Raw genomic sequence first — 22257 nt, forward strand, 5'->3', positions numbered from 1 at the left:
CCACTTCTCCTTTTCTAAAGCAAAGTTCTGATATATATCCTTTACTTCAAAATATAATAATAATTTTGAAAATTATTTTTAGTAAAAGAAATTTAAGTATTGAAAATAAAATCTAACCTTTCTATATTTTTCAAAAATACAATTTCTGGTATTAAATATAGTTACACAATATTTATCATTTCTACACTAACAATTTTTAACTTTAAGTTTTTCTTCATTACTATAGGTTTCAAATAAATTTTATTACTCATTTCTATATTCAAATTTTTACTTCCTTAATATAACTTCATATACATAATCAATTTTTTTTCAAGTCAAAATCAAATTTATTTGTAGCACATTTGAGAACAAATAAAGTTCAAGATTGAGAAATTATTTTCCATCGCCCCAAACTTAAATTTTTAACAAGATAAAACATTTTAACATCATATTTATATATAGGCAGGAATGAAAACTAAAAAATAACATGCTCACAGGAATTTTCATACGCTAAATATACAAGTACAAAAATTAAAAACAGGAGTAAAAAATTAATTGAACAAATTTTAACTTACCTTAACATATTGAGATTCATTAGACTATTATGCGGTGGAGGATAACATGAAAGCAAACAAACATACTAACAGAAATTCACAACTGCAACATGAAGAAAATACCTGGTGGTAAATTGAAAATTTTAAACATGAATTTCTTAAGTGAAAGTTAGTAATATTCTAAACATTTCTAATATTCAGGATTAAGTTCAACACAAACTAAGAAAATACACCAGACATCACAATTAACACAATCACTACCAAAAAAACAAAATATAACTACTCACAATAACATAAATACATCACAACAGTATCTAAGAAAACAAAACACAAACAGTAGTGACAGTCTAAATAAGTACAACACAAAATAAAGTAACAGTTTAATAAAAATGTACAGCATAAATTTCACAATTTAAAACTAAACTAATCAAATTAATCTTCCTCCTCATCATCATCATTGTCATCACCATTCCAAAAAGCAGTAGGTTCATATGAGGGATATTGTAGATATGAGGGAAAAACTACACTTTGGTCACCCCTTATAAGGTTTTCCAAAGATGAGTGAAATTTTGCTTCTTAATCACTATGTCTTCTCATATAACCTTCCATATGATCCACAAAATTTTCCAAATTTAATATCTTATCCACAGTATAATTGATGTTATCTTACATCCTTTGCATTAGTTGAGCCTGAGAATCTGAACTAGAAGCCTGACGTTGTGATTTGGATGCACGTGAGGTAGAAGCATGATAAGTAGAAGCATCGAAATTCTAGAAAAGCCTCCTCTCCAGCCAAATATCGAATGTGGTGAATAAGATTTTACATTAACGCTCGTGATAAGCTTTAGAGGCTGCAATATCTCCTCCCAACTATTGAATCTAACACCAACTTGCTCACATAAGGAAAAGATTAAGGATGTGAATCCCAAACCTGCAGTAGTGGTAGTTGTAGCAGAACTAATGATAGATCAAGGATCCAATGTCGAATGACTTGAACTGCTGAATACAATAGTTCAAAGTAGTTCTATCTCTTATAACTTCATTGAGGTGATTGGTTGAGAGCAGACGAGCTGAAATAAAGTAGTGCAACACTTTTGATGTGGCATCTAACTTTGAAGTAGGGAAATTGAATCTTCTTTCAATTATTTATCTTCCATAGTCTTCTTCCCATAGATAATGAAGATATGATCTCATCCAATTCCTCCTCAGTCAGATTATAATTCAAATAAAAACACAATACACTAGGGGGCAGCTAGTAAAACAAATTTATTACCTCAGGGGAGAAAGATACTGATTTTCCCCGGACCATGTCTGATCTTCATCAGTTTCAGGGAGATTAGCATAAAACTCTCGAACAACAAAAATTACAGCCACAGCAGAAAAACAACAAAATCGTTCTCACTGTCGGCGAACTATTAAATCTTTCACTGCTCCACCCAGATTATTGAAACATCGCTCAAGGATCATTTTTATCAATTCCAGTGTTTCAGTATATCTGTCCTGAGCTTTTGAACTAACAAACTTACTTGAATCGAAGTGGGACTTCCCTTTCCTCCTCCACAAATTCTTAGGACCATTTCTAAAAATCACATAAAATTCACAATAAGTCATAAATTCAAAAATAAATCACTAAACTCAACTTCTAAAAGCTTAAACTATCATTTCTATGTATTTTCCATAAGTTTTTCTCAAATTTTCACCATGAATAGTAATTTCCAGTCAAATCCCTAATGTGCTCAAAATACATGATGAAAAAAAAAACTTTACATAGAAGTGAAGCTCTTACCTCAAGAAGATAAAATCTAGCAAATTTGGCTTGATTCCCCAATGAAATCTTCACTTTAAAAGAAGCCCTAGATCCACAGTCGTGAACTCAAAGGGAAGAAGACGATCTTAGGGGTCAAAAATGGTGTTTTTTGGCTCAACTTTTCACCTTTAACCATTCGCAAACCAGTTTAAGTGAACTGGCGCTTAAGCGCGACTAGTTTGGCTCTTAGGCGCCTACCTAATTGGTAACATGCGGGCAGTCCAGCGCTTAAGCAAGGGGTTTTGGAGCTTAGGCGCCAGTTCACGAATTTTGGTATTTTCGATTTTAAGTGAAATGCACATCTAGCCTAAGTCAACCACCCCTAAATGGTCTTATAAATCTTAATAACTAATTTCTTCCCCTTCAACTCTCCTCTTTCTCAAATTTCACCAATTTTCACTAATTCGATTCAACACAAAATTTTACACACAAAAAAACACTTATATTAATTCATAAAAAAATACTTGTGATACATAATTTTTCAATCCAAATAGTCTTAGATGAGATAATTCCTAAGCACAAACTTCAAATACTAAGCAAACTTAACATTAAAAACACTTAAACATTAAAAACACTTAAAATAAACAATAAACTTAATACTAACATCACAACACCTAACACAAACAAACACTAAACTTAGAACTTGATTCCATTCTCCCTCCAGTGGAACGAATTGTGGCCTTTCATTTGTCTCTCTTGGGGCATTTGGAATATAGAAATGATAGAACGGACGGTGGTGAAAAACACTAGTTGAGTCTTCTTCAATCCATTTGCTTTTCAAGTACATAGTCTTGTTCGCTTCTTCTATAAAACTTGTATGGCTAAACTGCATCTTAAGTTGCCATACAATATGCTCCAAATGTGTGTTAGTCTCATTCACCTTCGCTTCAATTGAAACCACGTCAGCCTCAATCTTTGTGATCTTTTGCGTTATTCCTTCTATACTAACGGCTAGGAAACTGTTGCATAACTTTTGCGCACTTCGACTAATGAACTTCTTCTTCATGGCTTCCTCCTTTTTCTTCATATCAATCTCCCAAGAAGACATTTTTCCAAGATCTCTCTCTCTCTTAACTTAGACTGTAGGGTGAAAATTCAAGTGGGGTGAGAATTCTATTCATTCCCTACTATTTGTAGGCTTTGGACCAAGTCTAAAACTACTAGACACGTTCTCAAACCACTAAACCATGTTAAAACGCACTAAACCATGTTCGAATCTTCTAGAAACATAATTTAGCACTTTTAGTTAATTGTCACGCTTAAGCATCGAATGTTGGCGCTTAAGCGCCGGTGCTTAATTTAGCACAGGTTAGCTCAACGTCCAAATACTCATTCTAACATGTCTAAGTCATCTATTAAGGTCTTAGAATCATCACTAAATCATTATATTTTCAAAATACTACCATAATTTTTCTTAATCAAACATAACAACATAAAATTCAAAACAGAAACACACTGATAGCTATGAGTTGCCTCCCAAATGCTTGGTTTACCGTCTTCAGCCCGACGTAACCAGTGTTTATTCTGGTTGACCCAACAGCATAAGATCATTTAATTTAAGTTGCTCCCCTAAAAAATAGGAGTTCAGCCTGTGCCATTCACTTTGAATATTTTCTCAATTTTAGGATCTTTGATATACACAGCTCTATAGGGATAAACTTTTATCACAACAAATGGAACCATCCACCTGGGCTTAAGTTTGCTTGGATTTATATTTTCTTGAAAATAATCTTAACCTTGTGTTGTAAATAAGAACTTGTTGTTCTGGCTCGAAATTTTTAGTAAGAATCCTCTGATCATGCCACTTCTTCATCTTTTTTTTATATAAATCTTAGCACTCTCATAAGATTCATTCATGATCTCTTCAAACTCATTCAATTGTAATAGTCTTTTCTCACCAGCATTTCTGAAATTGTAATGGTTGATATGATATTCTTTAATAATTTCTCCATTATTGCATTTCTGAAATGACTTCCCTTGTCAATTATGATCTCTCTTGGCATCCCAAATCTACAAATTATAATCGTTCTTAAAAACTTTGCAACACTTTGAGCATCAAATCGAAATAAAACAACAACTTCGATCAATTTGGATATATATTTTACTGTTATCAATATATATAAATTTTTTAAAGATGGTATAAATGATCCCATGAAATTTAATCCTCAAACAAAAAATATCTCAACTTCCAACACATAATTGAGGGACATCTCATTTATCCTAGAAATATTATCAACTCGTTGACATCGATCACAAGTTTTGACATAAGGGTTAACATCTCTAAAGATTGTAGGTCAATAAAATCCAGATTACAAAATTTTGTATTTTATTTTATCAACACTAAAATATCCCCTAAAATCAGAATTATGACATTTTTGAATAATTTCATAAGTTTCTTCTAAAGGCACACTTTTTCGAAAAATTAGATCATTTCCTTTTTTATATAAAAATGGTTCATCCCAAAAATAAGTCTTAGCTTCAGATAAAAATTTCATCTTATGTTGATATGTTAGTCCATAGGGTATAATATCATTAATAATAAAGTTCAAAATGTCGGCTTACCATGAAACACGCCACTCATTAATATTGAACAATTCTTCATCTGGAAAATGTTCATTAATTTATTTTTCAAAACAGTGATTTTTCTAATTTTTCTAATTCAAGCCTGTAATTCAAGCCTGGATAGAAGATCAGCACTTTGATTCTCAACTCACTTCCGATCTGTTATCTCAAAGTCAAATTCTTGCATAAGAAGAATCCATCGTATCAGTCTTGATTTTGCATCCTTCTTTTTCATTAAATACTTTTTCATTTTTCATTAAATATTTAATAGCAAAATGATTTGTATGCAAAATACAATTTGTTCCAATAAAATATGATTTGAATTTATCAAAAGCATATAATATTGCTAACAACTCTCACTTGTGGTATAACTAATTTGAGTTTCATTAAGAGTTTTACTAGCATAGTAAATTACTTTGAAAATCTTATCATGTTTTTATCCTAAAACAACTCAAATAGCACAATCACTAGCATCACACATTAATTCAAAAGGTTTTTTCCAATCTGGTGAAACAATAATTGGTGCAGCGACTAATTTTTCTTTTAATAGCTCAAAATTTCTTTTATTTTTCTTTTAATAGCTCAAAAGCTTTTAGGCACTCTTTATCAAAATTAAAAATTACATCTTTTTCAAACAAATGACATAGAGACTTAGCAATTTTTGAAAATCTTTAATATATTGCCTGTAGAATCCAGCATGTCCTAAAAAACTCATAATTTCCCTCACATTTGTTGGGTGAGGTAAATTAACAATCACTTGAATTTTTGCAGGATCTACTTCTATAACATTTTCTGATATATGATGTCCTAAAACAATTTCTCCTACTACCATAAATTAACATTTTTTCCCAATTAAGGACTAAATTTGTTTCTTCACGGCACTTAATAACTCTCAATAAATGTTTTAAACATGATTCAAATGAGATCCCAAACACTGAAAAACCATCCATTAAAACTTCAATTCCTTTTTCAATTAAATCACAGAAAATAGTCATCATACATCTTTGAAATGTAGCAGGGGTGTTACATAAACCAAAGGGCATTCTTCTAAAAGTAAATGAACCATAAGGACAGGTAAAAGTTGTTTTCTATTGATCCTCATTTGTATTTGGTGTCAACCAGTATATTCATCCAAAAAAAATATTTATGCCCAACTATATCCAACATTTGATCTAGAAATGGTAGTAGAAAATGATCTTTCTTAGTTGCGAGATTTAATTTTTATAATCAATGCATATTCGTCACCCTATGACTTATCTTGTTATGTTCATTCATAGTCACAGTCACTCTTTCTTTCTTAAGAACACAGTGAATTGGACTAAACCATGCACTATCTGAAATAGGGTAGATAATTTCAACATCTAACCACTTTAAAATTTCTTTCTTAACAACTTCTTTCATAACAAGATTCAATCTCCTTTAAGGATCAATCCTAGATTTGCAATTCTCTTCTATGTTAATTCTATGCATACAAATTGAAGGACTGATTCATTTAATACAGTAATTGTCCATCCAAAGTCTTCCTTATAATTCTTCAAAGTTTTTATTAAACTCTCATTTGAGGAAATCATAACTGGTAATGTTGAGGAATTAACTAAAAAAGACATATTTTAAATGTTCAGGAAGTAACTTCAACTCATGTTCAAAAGATTTTCCAATCGATGGACAAAAAGATATAATTTTTTCTATCGTGTCCAAAACTTCAAAACTTTCTCGAACATAATTCAAATTTTCCTTATAAAAATCTTCAAATTGTTTTAATTCCTCTTCTTGCACGTGTTCCAACTCTTTCACTTCAAATTTCTCTTCAAAAGTTGTTTTGAAATGACATTCACTTAGATATCTTATTACATCCATTTTGTAACATTCATCATCTTTACCTTTTACATGATTAATTTTGAAATATTAAACATAATTGTTTGATCATTGTCGTGCATAGTTAATTCTCTTTTCTGCACATCTATCATTGCTCTTCTTATAGCTACGAAAAGTTTCTTCAAAATAATAGATATATCATTGTTTTTCTCCATTTCTAGCACAATGAAATCAACAAGAAAGATAAATCGATCTATTTTCACTAAAACATCTTCTATTACTTCCTTAGGATGTGTTATTGAACGATCTGCTAACTGCAAAATTACATTTTCTCTGTGTGTGTGTCGTGTACCCCAGCCAATTGGTTGGCATTCACGGTATAAGACCCCTTAAATCGAAGGTGCGCATCCCCTCTAGCACAGTTAGCCTTAAGAAGGTAGTACTCGAATTGTTAGGCACATTAAGAGTGGTTGAAAGCTCATATAATAGTCTATCGTAATTCCTTTTAAATATGCATATAATTTAAAAAAAAACCGTAAATAACAATCATAATAAAGCTAATAAAGCGCAAGTAATGCTTCGATCACCTACAAACTTAAAGTGCTCCACTCCATGAGCTTGGAAAAAATGGAGGCGCAATGAGCGAGTGCTTTTGCTAACCTGAATATGATCAATGACACCATGATGATTTATTCTTGCTCGACCAATTAAAAAACTACCTTTCTTAGTTACAAATTTTTAGTTACCCAAATAATTTTGTCGAAACTTCTTTTGTATTTATTTATTACTAATATTATTTTAAGGAGGGCAAAATTAAAAGCCAAATCATCAAAAGATTATTACTAGTTTTCATAGATTTTTAATAAAATTTCCAACAAAACTGCACGTCTGTAAAGCTCGAGCCCAAATGTCTCCATAAGGATGGTGAGCTCTCTGCATCTTGTCTCAAAATAAATCGTTCCTCCTGCCAGTCCGGCAGATCGTACAGAATAATACAGGCATCAGTATTGCACAAGCATGAGTGTCTTCTTGGCCGGAGCTACCAGCCCACGTTAAAGCTGCAAGCATTCAGTAACATGCGTCATGATGCCATCTCCTGCCACTCAACACAGACCACAATGAGAGAACATGTAACTTACATTTGTAGCAAATTGCCATCAAATCAACGCAGAAATATTGTTTTTGCTACCTGCAAACTGGTAGCGAAGTCCTACGTCATAATAAACCTACAAAGCTGTTGAAAAATTAAGTAAAAGAACACCAAATTAAAACACCAAATTATAGCATAATAAAACTCTCAAATAGAATAAATATCACTGAACATGTATGTAACAAGCGCCTGTGCTAGTGAATTTAAAGGTTATGCAAAATTTGTGCAAAATTTAATAAAAAACAAAGTCACTTAAAGGCCTGCGCTCGAATGCTTGAATGTTTAGAAAAACATTGTGAGAAAACTAGAGCAGAAAGCTGAATAAACATCTCACTATAATCTATAGCAGCACCTCGAAGGAATCAACATTTTGGTAGGTTAGTTTAACTACGGCTACAGCAGTTTGATATGGCACATCAGATGCTGATATGCTAGATTGGAAACAAATAAGAGAGCTGCTCATTCAACGATGTCAGAAAGAAAAAGACAAATGTGGTGAAAATGTCATATAAATGTTGCATTTACATACATACCTCCAAATTCCTATGCATTTAAACTCTACTTTTTAGATTTATACCACCTAATTTTCTTGTATCACATCAAAATTATTACTGTTTTTAATCTTAAAAGGTAAAATATGTCTTTTAATGCATGGGAAATGCACGATGCATACCGCTGCAATAAGGAATTAACAGTTTTCAGTAATTGGTGCACTCAAGCATATATGCTTTGAGCTCGATGTCGACCCGAATGATATACGCCAATGCTTAACAATGAAGTGCTTTCAATATTTGAAAACATCCGGGGATCTTGGCATTTAACTCGATGTCATCCCAAATGACTAAAGAATTATGGGGATCTCGACGTTCAACACGATGTCAACCCAATTAATTGAAAAATTCTGCATAAAAATATAATGTTAACCAAAATAAGCTAAATTTAAAAAAATTGCCCCCTATCTCTCAGGAGAATTTCAATGACATGAAGTGTTCTTTTTATGGATCTCGACATTTAATGCGAAGTCACCCAAATGATTTAAGAATTATGGAGATCTTGATGTTCGGCGAATGTCAACCCAAATAATTGAATAATTTTGGGGATTTCGACACTTGACGTGATGTCAACTTTGATGATTGAAGGATTTTGAGGATCCCGATGATGTCGACTCAGGTGATTAATATCTTAGCATTTGAGGTGCTCAGGGATCTCAACTTTGGGCATGACACCGACCCGAATGATGGACTCAATCAACAATTAGGTAATTCCACCATTCAAGTGATATGCTAGGGATCTCGATGTTTAGCATAATGTCAACTCAGTTGATTGAAGGGTTATGAAGATCTCAGTGTTCGGCGTAATGTCAACCCAAATAATTGAAGAATTTTAAGTATCTCAGCATTCGACATGATGTCAACTTATATGATTGAAGGATTATGAGGATCTCAGTTTTGTCAACTCAGGTGATTAACATCTTAGCATTTGAGGTGCTTAGGGATCTAAACTTTGGGCATAACGTTGACCTGAATGATGCACTCAATCAATAATGAGGTAATTTCACCATTCAAGAGATATGCTAGGGATCTCGAGGTTTAGCGTAATGCCAACACAGATTGAGAATTTCTCAATTGTTGAACCTTTGAATCCTTGGGGATCTTGGCCATGAGCACTATATCAACCCAAGTGGAAGATATCTTGGTAAAATGCACGATGTTTACCACTACAATTGGAGATGGAAGGTCTACAATGATTTATGCACTTAAGGATATCAGCTTTGAATTCGATGTCAACCCGAACGATATATACCAATGCTTGACAATGGAGTGATTAATTTGAAAGACGTACAGTGATCTCGACTTTTAACATGAAGTCAGCCCAAATGATTGAAGAATTTTGGGAATCTTGATGTTCAGCACAATGTAATCTCTAATGATTGAAAATTTTCGCGTAAAAATATGTTATTCCATGAACAAGCTAAATAAAAAATGCCCCGTCTTACAGGGGGGTTTCAATGGCATGAAGTACTTTTAAGGATCTCGCCATTTCGCGTAATGTCACCCAAAATGATGTACACTCATGCTTGATAATGGGGAGTCCTTGGGGAACTCGGCCACGAGGATGATGTTAACCCAAATAACAGAAGAGAAATATATTTGAAGATCTCAGCTCAGTGCTCGATTTCAATCCAAATAAAATAAGCAGCCATTTATTTTGATAAGAAAGAAAATTCTGACGTTGGTTGAACTAAATTGAGGATCTCGACTTAGAGATGGATGTCGACCCAAAAAATATATGCAGTCCCTTTGTCTTGACAGCAAAGAAAAATCTGATGTCAGCTTTTAGTTTGATATAAAGCTTGAACTAGCTTATTTTAGTTTTATTCTTCACACCTCATCAGAATTGCTGAAGATGAAAAGTTCCTTCAGTCGATGCTTACTATTTGTTCAAACTTATTGAAGAAAACTGCTCCTGTCAAGACTAGCTTGATGTCCCCATAATAAGGTTCATCTCATTTGACTTTTATCTTTATTCTTAGATCAGGTGAGAAAACCTGATGAAGCCATATCACTTGAACTTGTTAAGATGAATAGATTTATGCTTTTGTTATCACTAGATTGGTGAATGGAGCAAAGAGAAATGCCAACAACTCAACCACAACTTGGCTAATAAGTCTGGCCTTCGTTTGAGTCTTAGACTTGAGCTGGAAATAATCTTATTCATTTGTTGTCATTATACATGCAAACAGGGTTCTTCACCACAGCCTTGGCTTGTAGTGAAGAGAAAAGCCAGTAACTCAGTTAGCACTTGGCTTAATGAGTCTGGCCTCTATTTGAGTACTGAACTTGAGCAGAAAATATTCTCGTGCTTTGTAATCATCAGATTGACTAATGGATTTTTCACCATATCCTTGGCTGGTAGTGAAGAGACAAGCCAGCAACTCGGCCACCTCTCGGCTAAATAAGTCCGCCCTCCGTCTAAGTGAGCACAAAATAGTCTCGTGCTTTGTCGTCATCAAATTGACAAACGGGGTTCTTCACCACAACTTTAGTGAGTAGTGAAGAGAAAATCCAGTAACTCGGACACATCTCTGCTTGATGAGTTCAACCTCCATTCGAGTCCTAAACAAGAGCAATAAATAGTCTTATGCATTTATTGTCCTTATACATACATACGGGGCTCTTCACTATGTCCTTGGTTTATAATAGATAGAAAAGCCAGTAACTCGGTCACATCTTAGCTTAATGTATATGGCCTTCGTTTGAGTCCTAAACTTGAGCATAAAATATTCTCGTGTTTTTTCATCATCAGACTGACAAACAGGGCTCTTCACTACAACATTGGTTGGTATTAAAGATAAAAGCCAGTAACTCGACCATCTCTAAATTTAGTGAGTTTGGCCTACGTCTGAGTTGTAGACTCGAGTAGAAAATTTTCTCGTGATTTCTTGTCATTAAATTGACAAACGGGGCTCATCATCACGACCTTGGTTTGTAGCGAAGATACAAACCAATAACTCGACCACATCTCAGGTTAATAAGTCCGACCTCCATCTAAGTCATAAACTTGAGCAGAAAATAATCTCATGTTTTATCATCATCAGACAACGGAGCTCTTCACCACGGCCTTGGTTGGTAGTGAAGAGAAAAGCCGGTAACTCGACCACATCTCGGCTTGAATACAAGCTCCATCTGAGTCCTAAACTTGAGCATAAGAGAATTGATGCTTCTCCAACTTAACTTGCCAAGGCTTGTAGATTTTCACAAATTTTCTCGCTTGACATTTAAATCTTAGTGAGTTTTAATGATGAACATTTGGACTTTAGAATCGTGTTATAAGGCTTGTTTAAAACTTGCTCTTTCTGGATTGTCAAACTTAACTCAACTTTATCATTGATCACTTCAACATCTCAGGGGTCTCGATATAAACACGATGTCACCCGAGTTACTTAGAGATCTTGACCACGTGCATGATGTCAATCCAAATCGAGGGAAATCTTGATATTAGGTGTGATGCCGGCCCTTCTGGCTAGGAGTCCTGACCTTGAGTTTGATAATATTTCAAAACAAGGTTAAAATTTTAGTGAGATATTTCATTATTAAAATATTAGTTATAAAAATTTATTGTTTTTACTCTCCGACAGTCTGTACCCGTCTTGGTTAATTCTAAACCCCGAGTCGGGGCGTGATAAATACAATTATGAAGCACAAATATGGCACTGTTTTTAAGAAATTTGTGCAGCCACAAGAAACTTGTCAGTCCATTCAAAACCCAGAAAAGTATAAAAATCATATAGAAGAATTTATATATTTTCAAAACTAAAAAACACTATTAAGATCAACTTAATGGCCTTGAAGGATAGCAAACCTGAGATATTGCCTATACTAAGCATAATGCACAGTTAAAATAGACTTTTTTTCCAGTAGACTTCACAAAAAAAACTAAAGCATTAGAGTCGACCTAATTTGGCTTGAGAAGCTAAATGATCCTCACAAAGAGCATATAATAAGTAGCTACATTTATTTTTAATTTAGTATTAAATAAGCCAGAAACAACTGAGAATTGTTTTGTTTCCTAATGAATCGAACGGACATAACAAAGGCTTAAAGGTTGTGGTTTCAGCCTCTTCATGCAGCAAAAAATGGTCCGGAGGGAAAAAATTATATAGATATCAATGTTACTAAAGGCTAGCTAAACACTCTCCTAGAACCGAGGGTAAGACAATGCAAACCCATAGCTGCCACACCTTGCAGGCAATCACTATTAATAAGGGATGCTACAGAGAGCGCTTTTCCTTAAAAGCCATCAAGCAATGAGACGAATGCCCGATCTTGAATGAAGAGATGAATGCTAATACTTCAAACTTAGAAAAGATAGTTTTGCATAAGGTGAAACAAAAAAAGCATTATGAATTAAGAGGAGCAAAATATACATGAATGGAAACAAATTAGAACAATGGTAGACGAGTAACAAATTTTAGTATAGAAAAGAAGAACTGAAACAAATGAAATAGTAAGAAAAGATATATTATCCCAGGGTTGTTAAGACAACAACAACGACAAAGCCTTTATCGCACTAAGTGGGGTCAACTGCATGATTCTTTTCTCGAATATGTCTATTGAGTGACATAATTTCATTTAATTCTAACATATTAAGATCATTTTTTATACAAAATGCCCAATTCTTTATAGGTCTCCCTCTACCTTTCTTAACATAAGTCAAACCTAGATTGATTGGGTCATCAGATGGTCGACATTTAATGTGACCCTCAAAGACAACTCTCTCTAATCTTGTCTATCACTAGAGCTACTCCAACCCTTTCACAATTATATTCATTTCACTTTTTAATTCTAAGTGTACAGCCACTCATTCACCTGAGCATTCTCATCTCAGTAACACTTAGCTTAATTTAATGTTTCTTTTTACATGCCAACAATCTGCACCAGGTCTCACAACCATCTAATAAATTTTTTCTTTAAGTATGAGCAGTAGTTTTCTATCACACAATAGCCCCGATTCATTCCTCCACTTCAACCATCCAAGTTGAATTCTAATAATAACATTCCCCATCATATCACCATTACTTTGAACAATAGACTCGAGATATCTAAAATGTTCACTCCTTTTAATGACTACTTGATCGCTCATTATTACAACCCCGCCACTAGAAACATAAATAATCTTTTGCAACTACTTAATATAATGTAATATCAAAACTTTTCAACATTGAATATTATAGAGATGGAATCCTTATAGTTTTTTTTTTTTTTTTTTTTTTTTTTTTTTTTTTTTTTTTTTTTTTTTTACCAACTTAGTAGTTCTGATGGTTATCTCATAGAAAAGAAAAAACTTGCTACAAGAATAATATAGCTATAGACATTTTGCCAAATTTTTAATACTTTATGCCCAACAGTGGGTATGAATCACTGCAACAATGCATGGATAGCTGGACATGGAGGAACAATCCTATTCATATTCAAAGCCTGAAACCTATCATGTGTTGTTGGTTCATCGGGATGGAAAGACACTATAGAAAACAACAAAACGATCAACACTCAACTGATAACATCCGGACTGAAATATAGAAAGTCTGATAAATTTAATCTAGAAATGGACAGGCTTCTAACAAATCTTACAGGTCAGCCAAAGGTGAGACAGACCAAAAGCTTAGCTGGTTTTGTGGCATTAACCTCCTATACATTTTGTGAAAGAAAATGTGGATGGGAGCTTCAAATTTTCTACTGCAGGAGTTGTTGGGATCTTTAGAGACCATGATGGCAACTGTCTACTTACCTTCTCTGGCCCTTATCTTCCCATTTCAGCCAGTTTTGCTAACTTATGATTGTTTTTTTATCGTCTTTTAATGGCTTACAGACTGAAGTTATGGTTTTTGGTAATTGAGATGGACTATGTTTATTTTTAATACTTGCATTGGACAAACTAGCCGCTTGCGGGAGAGCATGATCACTAGGGCTATCAAAAAAGCTCGTTGTTCGCGAACAGCTCGTGTTAGGCTCATTAGGTAGCTCGTGTTCAGTTCGTTCGTTAAGCAAACGAGCCGAACACGAACAACTCTTTGTTCGCTCGTATTCGGCTCTTTTTTAGCTCGAAATAAAAAATTATATAATTATTTATATAATAATATATTATATACATTAGTTATATAATAATATATTACATATATTTATATCTAGGTTTAAATCGTAACATCTTGTGTGGTAATGTGTTTATGTGTCTTCTTTTGCATACATTTGGTCCATGTTCAAATTCAGCACTTTACATCTATTTTTTTCAATTTAATTTTAAAAAGTCAATTTCGAGCTGAACACGAGCTGAACACGAACAAAAATATTTAAATCGAGCAGAGCACAAAGACACTCTTCACGAGCCGATTTCGAACACAAGGAGTTTCGAACGAGCCGACACAAGCCAAGCCTGAGCTCGCTCGAGCTCGGCTCGCTTATAGCCCTATTCTTAGCTGAATTTGGTGCTTCAGCTACTGCTACGGCTACATCCGTGGATGTTTCTATTTATGATGAACTCAGAATTTTAGTCCATGGGGACAACTTAAGTTAATCTTTTGCAAGAACCAATTTTTTATTATATCTTTTTGTCTTTTTGACTGATCAATAATAGTTCTTTCTTTCAATAAACATATATACATACATAAATACATACATTTTTTTTAAGGAATGGCTGAAGGCTATTAGACGAGCCCCGGTCATCCCTAGGTGTGCTAAATATTCGAGTACCACATTTGAACCCGTGACCTGAGGGGACTTACGACCTTCAGAGAGGCTGCTCTACCAACAGGCCATGGAACTTGCTCACGGTACGAGTACCTACAGATATATATATATATATATATCTCAACAAGGAAGTTTCATTAGTAGGAGACGAAGGAATGAAACAAAGAGGGAGAGATAGAATAGTCAGCTAAGACGAATGAAGCTCATATTGTCGAAGCCTAGAAAGTGATTGAGAAAAAAAGGAAACAAGCGGTATAGGCAAGATTTAGAGACAACACAAAGGGATGACAGCGTGGTGTGTTTGTGTGCGAGTGACAGACAAAACCAATGGTGAAGATGCTTACAAAATTGTAAAAACGACATCTCATGTGCTAGGATGACAAAGTTCGTAGGGCGAGCAGAATGTGCGTGCGGAGAAGGCAACCGACGCTAGAGGAGGTGACTCGAACGACGTCATCTGCACGGGTTGATTTTAGGCACTGAGTGTGTGCTCTCATGTTGAGTCTGTGATAGCTCGGTTTGCCCAAGGCCGATTAACTTAAGGTTAAGTTATTAAAATGAAAATTTAAAATTTATGTCTATTTGTAGTATTAATATCATTCTTTATTACAATGTTGTGAGAAATCAAAGGTTTAAAAAGGATCTTTGATTTTGCAAAAGAGAAAAAAAAAATTGAGGTAAAATTTTACTGGTAACCTTTATATTTTGTATGAATGTCTAGATTTAAAATGAATTTAAATCTGAAGTAATGTTTAGAGTTTACATTTGGAAGAAAAATGAAGGATTAACCAAAAAGGAAACCTACATGAGATATTTTGCAAAATAATATGCTTAATGTTATTGTGGGCTCCAAAGATTCAAAAAGATGGACTCTCGTCGAGAGCTTAACACGGAGTGTGTGTGTTCCGGGTCAAATTTTCAGAAGGCAGAAGAGATAGTAGATCAGACACTACCTAGAGATTTCTCCATCATTTTGCTAGGACTTTATGATCTGGGGTTTGAGGTTTCCCATAAAAGCAAGCCCCTAGAGCACTTCCAATTAAAGCTAGTCATTGGGCGTTAAGTATTCGGACTAAGCATATATTAGCAGTAAATTTGAGATTTTCAATTATAAAAATTATCATTATCGTGAGCTTAGAGCGAATGGTGGGGGAGTGACGACGACCCGATCAATATCCCAAGGTTCATCATCCTGAATTGTCATGGTCTCAGGTCTATTTAGTCAGTGGAGGAAGTTGACCCAACCTGACTAAAGGATCATTGTCAGCAATCATGGGTTGTTTCGTCCAAATGGTCTAAGGGAACTAAGTCAACCTTAGCTTATAGAAAAAATTTTGTTCTATCAAATATACCCTATGATTTAATACTCAAAATGATAAATTGTCATTGGGAAACATACAGTCTACAGACGTGACCGTAATATAATGGTATTATTAGGTTGCAAATCACTCGGTCAGAGAGCTCCAGTCATAATCGCTTCTTCGTGGTGTCATTTGGCGGCAAGAATCACGAGAATAAAGGACTCGGGTCACATCCTTACTGGCATAAGAATTGTTTTGAGCCTAAATTTAGTAGTATGCTTGAAATGATATTGGCTCTTTGTAAGCTCGAGTCAATATTAGATTTGTCTACCTCATGGATAAATTTTTGCTTTAAGAATTAAGTAGCATAATTTTTCATTTAAATATTATTTATTTTATCATTTAAAATATTTTAATTTTAAAATAAACTCATTCGGTTGAGATTGGCTATCAACACGACTATCATTAGAGAAATTATTATCTTTGAACCTTGTCAACTCTCTCCTACTTATAGAGGATCAAGTTCAATAAATGAAATAATTGAATTTGAAATAAACTTTGAGACAATTTAAAATAAACTCATCTGGTTGAAATTTTCTATCAACTCGGTAATCATCAATGTATTATTTATCTTTAAACCTTGCCGACTCTGTTTCACTTACAAATAATCGGGACTAGTTATGGAAATAATTAATTCAAAATAGACTTTGAGAAAAAAATTAAAAAGAGACCCCTCCAGTTGAGATGTGCATTGAGCATGCCCATCATCAGGGATTGATGTCTTTGAACCCTATTGACTCTGTCCTGCTCAAAGAGAATCAGATTCATAGTATATATATATTATTTGAGTTTTAGAAATAGATTTTGAGATTTAATTTTGAAAATAGACCCACCGGATTGAGATTTACTATCAAACCAGCCATCATTGGGGAATAGTTTATCTTTAAACCCCGTCGACCCTATTCCGTTTTTAGAGAATTGAGTTCAGTAATTGAAATAATTGAATTCAAGTTAGACTTTGAAGTATAATTTTAAAATAGTCTTTAGAAGGAGGAGGACCGGATTAGATCAATGGAGGCTCAATTCTATCGACTCTATTCTTCATAGGTAGGAAGATCAAATTAGTCAAATTGTGGGACTGACGACCTCACCCTATAGGCAAGTTAGCCCGTTGCCCGCGCAACATTCTTGGACGCAAAAGGTTGAATATTTAGATGCACACCAGAGAACATGCGAGTGTTTTAATTTTTTTTTTTTTTTGTCAGTTTTGGCTGATTTTTAAGGAATTTTATTATTATTTGCATAGTCATATTATCAATAGGATTTGTGAAAATATTTTCATTTGAAGTTTTTAGTATCCACTTTTGTTTGCTTGTGCAACCAAAGGAAATAATATTTTAATCCTCGATCGATCATCTCAATTTAAATTTGAATAAAGCATATCAAATAATATGATATGTATCATCCAATACAATTCTAGAATCAATTAATCATGCATCAAGATTGGTTTTTAATCAAGATTTTTTAATCAATTTGAGCTTGAAAGCAAAACTAATTGTACTGTATGATCCAATTTCATACAAAATAACTAGTTATGGATTTTCCAATACTAAATAGTAATTGATTAAATTAATTTTCTATTTTAATTATATGTGTGTTAATCATCTTAACTTCCACAACATAATGAATACAAGAATTTCATGACTAAATATAAATAAGTCATTTTTGCTTAAAGCTTGATTTTGGGATATCAATCTAGTTCATTAGGGAAAACTAGGTCAACAGCTACACTTTAATAAATGTTTTTTTGTATACCCATTATATTTGATTTATAATTTTAAGCTTCATTTGAAGTTACTGAGCTCACATATGCAATAACTTCAGTTAAAATTATCAGCATTTAGTATTATATAAGCACATACCAATGTATACTTATGATCATCAAAATCATAGTTACAATTGTAGCCTCATGAGGATGAAAACTCCCATTTTTGAGAAAGTGAAACAAGGTTGATTTCTAGATAAGGATTAAGGTAAAATTTACCTCATATAAAATATATGAGAAGATTAAATTATAAAACAAGGGACTAAGCAATTTATAAAAAAAAATCTAAATATGTTGTTAGTCATTAGTGAGTATAATATGAAAATATTACTTGACATTAGAATTTTCAAAATATTTTAAAATCAGTTACTTCTCATATTCTAAATAAAAGTTTTGGGGTAAAACTTGTTCCCTCCAACTTTGTGCATATTCTATAGCCTAAATTTCCACTAAATAAAGAGAAATCTATAAAAAATGTGAGCATATTAAATTATAAAACAAGCAACCAAGTAATTTATAAAATAAAAACACGTAAGTCTATTGCTAAACGTTATTGAGCATAATTTTAAAAACATGTAAGTATTGGCTGATGTTAGATTTTTTTAAATATTCTACAGATAGTTGCTTCTAATATTCTAAAAACACAATTGTTTGACATATAAAAAATGACACAAGTATGAATACAAAAATACAAAATGAACTAAGAATTTAGCTAAGCTATAGAATGTCACTGGTTCGGTGGACCTGGCGGGAAATACCAAAAATCTTGAGCATAATCATATTGCCCTTAAAGCGAGCATAATAGCCATTGTGTTGCCACTATTATTTCTGCCACTTCTCATCTTCTTAACTAATATGTGGATGCGAAGAATTCTATATTTAAGCATCCTAAGGATATTTATATGCAGGATGTTTTTAGGGAAAAGGTGGTCTTGTTGCTATTTTCTTTTTCTCCTTACTACTGTCAAAATTTATAATTCTCCCCTAATTGAGTATGACAATACATGATCTGAGAAGGGAGCAAAAAACAATTACATTGATTTGAATAGCCAAGGTTATATTTTGACGCAAGATTGTATGTTATAATGTGACTTAAGGCAAGATTAATTTGATTCTTTACTTCAAATTGTGAATAGATGTGAGATTTTCAATGTAATGAGTAAGTGTCACCGTGACATTAGATCTTTGTAAAACCATGCAATAGCAAGTAACTAAGCAAACAGAAGGGCAATATTCATTAAATATCAATATGACATTGGTCATGAAGTATGTGTTAGAAAATACGTGGGTTCTACACATGACCATTAACCAATGCCAAATGATGGAGTAAAAGTAAATAGCACAATTTTTTAACATTTATACATTTATCCAAACAAAAGTAGAAGTGGCTAGTACATGTGAACGCATATCCAAATTATAAGCACGCAAATATTTACGAAAATTCCATGCAATGATGTCCATCAATGTTTTGCTCACATATGATGTTAAACTAGTGTGTTGTGCATCAATGCAAATGTTTACCAAGAAGCACACAAATTCAAAATAAAAAAATAAAATTGTGAGAGAACCATGAAACTATAGTATTGTATCGAACAAGTTGTACATTAGTTAAGAAAAATACTCTTCAAGTGCAATCGTAATGCCTATGATGTGGGCATCTCCTGCTACAAGAGCAAAAGCGGGCTTTCTGCAATCCCGTGCCTACATGCGCACCTGATTTATGCAAACGGCGCAAAGCCGAACCGAGCGGCCCCGTTTATGATTCCTTTCCAGTTTTTAACAAGTTCTCTCCTTTGCTTTCATTTTTTTCTAGTCATTTTCTATATATGAATTGTATTAGGGTTTAGATTTCAGTTTTTCATAGTATTTTTGTGAGATAGGTCGACAAAATTTTTCTATTTTCCCTTCTAGGTTTGTATTCAAGGCGACTTGTGCTCCAAGTTTATCTCATTTCAAAGTGGTGGTTATCCTCGAAACACCCCGCCCCCGCCCCCACATACCCTTTCTCAACAACCCTTCCTTTGATGCCGGTGTCGCCATCTATAATAACTTATTAAACTTTATTAAGTTTGTTATTATAAAAATGAAGAAAAATGAAAATATAAGTTTATGACACCACTTGCACTTGCAGGTGTTGTTCAATCGTCAGTCTTGCTTCGAAGGTAGGGAATATTGCATTCAGACTCTCCGGACGCAAATTTGAGTTTGGAGTCCAATGAAAACTTGTTTAGGGTTTAGGGCTGTGGCAAATGAACCCCACTGTAATGGCTAGGAGTGTTTTTTAAAAAAGATGTGGGAACCACTTGCCACTTGTGTTGAGTTTCCATTGGACTCCGGGTCCGGATACAAAAATATTTCCGAATGCTACCTTGTTTCAACTGAGCGCATACACATGTATGTGTGGGTCCCACTCCTATTAAAAAAAACTCATTTAATTATGCGGCCCGGCCCTACCCAACGTGTAACAAAACAAAAAGGCAAATTTTGGCATTTTCCTCCCATTTAATCACGTCGAGCCAGCCCGAACCCCACCCAATCGAGCTGAATTTAAACTACCAAAATAAAACGACATTGGTAAGGTAAACCAAAGCATGGGCTGTTCATTTCGTATTCTTCCATCCCCCCCTCATCTGCAAGAGAAATCGCTGCATGTTCCAGGGTTTGCATTTGGAATCGTCATTCATCCCGTTCGAGTCCCCTCTTCACACAAAAATGGAAGCTAACCACCCCACCGAAGAGACCGAAGTGCCAGAGAAGATGGAAACTACAGAGAAGAAGGAAAAGAGATGAAGAACACCAAGGAGCTCAAGAGTGATGAAAGCGCATCAAAGTAATATCTTTTCTTTTTGTAGTTACACTGAAAATCTAGCATTGCAGTTCGGTGATATTTCAATACTTTTTTTTATAACTGTAATAAAGTCATAATAATACTAAAATATTACCAAAATAACACCAAAATAATGCTATAATAACACCAACAACATAATAATATCATAATAATATCATAATAATATCATAATAACACCACAATAATACCATAATAACACTAGCGCTATAATAATATCATAATAATATCATAATAACACTACAATAACACCATAATAAAATCATGATAAAATCATAATAATGTTTCAATAACACTTCAAGAACACTAAAAGAACACCTTAATAAAACTTGAATAACATCTTCATCCCTTTAATGCTGGTGAGGTGTATTTTTTGTTGTTTTATTCGTGTTAATGATTTATAGATAGCTAATTGGCTATATTTTTTGCATGAATTTTTTTGCAAGTTTGTGAACCCAAGGTCCTTCAGTTGCAGGTGTCGTCCATACGTTGTAAGAGATGTTTTTGATAAGTTTAAGCTTGGCTTATCAGAGGAGAGATGGAATAGCTTGAGCTTATTGAATGAAGATCAATTTTTTGATCTACCCCCTTATCTGCAAGACAATGTTCTGACACTACAAATATTAAAGTGTTGACAATATGAGCCAATGGTATTCAGAATGGGCGGGAAAGATCTCAGAACAAGCTCTGATGAGATTGCCCTGCTGATAGGCATGCCGAACAGAGGAGAATTGCCAAGGTGGAAAAAATCTCCATCTTCCAGTGTGGATGCATACCAAATTAAGAATGAGATTTTGAATGTTTCAAGCGGAGAGTGCTCAACACCTTTTAATGCATTATTTTTAAAGTTTTTATTATCAAACTTATTTTTCCCTTCTAGTAACCTTAGTGTTCCCAAGGAGCTTTACTTCTTTGCTGAGAACGTACAAACATTCAGCTCCTTTAATTGGTCTGCAGCATTATATGATTTTCTCATGGAACAAATCAATGCACTAGCCATTAAAATAAGGCGAAATTGCTCTTTGGGATATATAAATAGTTTTTTTTATCTCCTGACGGTAAGTGTATTATATGAGCCTCATAAAATTCATTAATTTTGTACAAAGCATCATATGACAGTACTTTTACACAACTATGGCTTTACGAGCATACAACTTTGTTCACTCCTGCAAATC

At 33.7% G+C, this 22257-nt stretch overlaps 1 long non-coding RNA gene across 1 annotated transcript in view; it reads right to left on the bottom strand.

The window, feature by feature from the left end:
• Nucleotides 1-7525: 7525 nt before the first annotated feature.
• The window catches only part of LOC110025850, a 41810-nt gene continuing 27078 nt past the window's right edge, over nucleotides 7526-22257 (bottom strand). Inside the window, exons 2-3 of the long non-coding RNA XR_002294158.1 lie at nucleotides 7857-7951; nucleotides 7526-7775 (exon numbers count right to left, since the gene is read on the bottom strand). This is a non-coding gene — a long non-coding RNA (uncharacterized LOC110025850). The remainder of the gene's footprint in view (nucleotides 7776-7856; nucleotides 7952-22257) is intronic.

The sequence above is a fragment of the Phalaenopsis equestris genome, unplaced genomic scaffold (assembly GCF_001263595.1).
Source record: "Phalaenopsis equestris unplaced genomic scaffold, ASM126359v1 Scaffold000337, whole genome shotgun sequence".
Classification (NCBI taxonomy): domain Eukaryota; kingdom Viridiplantae; phylum Streptophyta; class Magnoliopsida; order Asparagales; family Orchidaceae; genus Phalaenopsis; species Phalaenopsis equestris.